Here is a 1784-nt window from a genome sequence, read left to right on the forward strand (position 1 = left end):
CTCTAGATGAATGCCTTCAAATGAATGCAATCTGGCAAATGATGATTAACACCAAGTCAACAAAACTAGTGTAATAGCTGAAAACATTCACTGATCCATTTGCAAATAGCTTATAAAGCTTAGAAAAAGGACTTAGCCGGAGAAGGTGCAATGCATTTTATTTCACTAACTTAACGACTTGGTTAAAACAAGTCCTCCACTCAAGAGTCAGGGTGAATAGATGAACAAAGCTGAAGGCGATACCAGTCCAATTACACGCAACTCAGTCCTTGTGTGGATGAAAAAGCAGCAGCCAGTTACGATCAATCCAATGTGCTTAATGCAGGTCATTAGCATTTCTCAATTTCTAAGCCGTCCTTGAAGAAAATCATATATGGCGTCACTCCATCTTCACGGTAATCCAGCAATCCAACCACGCACTCTGGGATCATTTTTTTCCCCCGGTGTAAAACTGATTTTTTAAGTTAGTGAGTATAGCTTTGACTTTCTCAGCAGCTCCCGACATGAATGGTTTCACCCGATCAGACTTGGTCTCTTCAAGTTTGGCCTTTATTGATTTCATATATTCTTTAATATACTGTTTGTAACATTCCTTGGTAAAGCCAGTCTCCAGAAGGTGATGGTTCAATCCTATATCAACACCGCTGACTGTTGTTGGATCCGACCCCTAAACCTCTGTGCACTCTGCCGATGCATTCCCCCCCCCACCGATAAGTGCATCGTCAATTCCCCCTTCCGTTCTGGTAACAACCTTTCCCTCCAGCTCAATGCAGATGCCATTACAAGTTTCCTTAATTTTGTAAATGTCGGAAAACAGCTCATTCCAGTGAGGCAGTCCTTGTAGAGGATCATGGTTGTGGGATGAGTAGGGGCGTCTCGGGGTACGGATGGGGTAAGCGTGCGCAAAGTGACTAGCGCGACAGAAGGGGAACAGGAAAAGTGAGGAGTGGGTGTTATATCTCATATAGGTACCCCAATATAGGCTCAGGTAACATCCCAACTTTTCACCTGTATTCGTCCCTACATTACATACATAACGGGCTGCTAGGACTGACCTATTACCTAGTTACGGTACTGCTTACAGAACGTGGGGTTTTCCCTGAACAATAGCCTCATACATTATGCATGAGGATTCTTGGATTCTTGGAAACTCAGCAGGACTATCATCTCCTGCATAAGAACTATGTACAAGGTTCATTCCCGACGTCATCCTAAGTCTGACAATGGCACAGCAAGGTAGAACCCCTGGGGATACCTTGGGGTATATAAACATCACATCTTGCTGAGATAGTCAGAGGAGATCAGGATTCCCCTGCCGACACACTGACACGAGACGCTGAGGTTCCTGCATGCAGATACTCCAGCTTGCAGTGGTCTAACATCCCTTGTGGGATGTCCAGCTCGAGACCAAGACGGGTCCCACAGTCTCTCACTTCAGGTAACGGGGTGTCTTTATCCAAGAGGGATTCTTGGCTTAACAACTACACACATGCTAGGTACACTTAGGTACATCTAGTTAGGGTAGCATCACAGGAGTATGCATTTTATTGTCATTTTACATACTTGCCTCTATTCGTGGTTATAGCAAGATGGTAAAGATCTACCTTCCTTTTACTTTCTTAGTGCTTCTTATCATTTATATCTGTTTCTGTCTAGTGGTTGTTTCAGAACACCTATTTTACACTAGAATAACGACTGTTAAATAAATGCTTATTGAAAAACGTCCATACTGTTTATTCTGAGTATCACTCTGAGGCTAAGTGAGCACGAGTGACTGAGCGAAA

General features: G+C 43.5%; 1 pseudogene; it reads right to left on the reverse strand.

Annotated features, from left to right (window-relative positions):
- Positions 1 to 207: 207 nt before the first annotated feature.
- Positions 208 to 852, reverse strand: LOC146857538 (translationally-controlled tumor protein homolog; annotated as a pseudogene).
- Between the last annotated feature and the right edge of the window lie 932 nt (positions 853 to 1784).

The sequence above is a fragment of the Triturus cristatus genome, chromosome 3_2, assembly GCF_964204655.1.
Source record: "Triturus cristatus chromosome 3_2, aTriCri1.1, whole genome shotgun sequence".
NCBI lineage: Eukaryota > Metazoa > Chordata > Amphibia > Caudata > Salamandridae > Triturus > Triturus cristatus.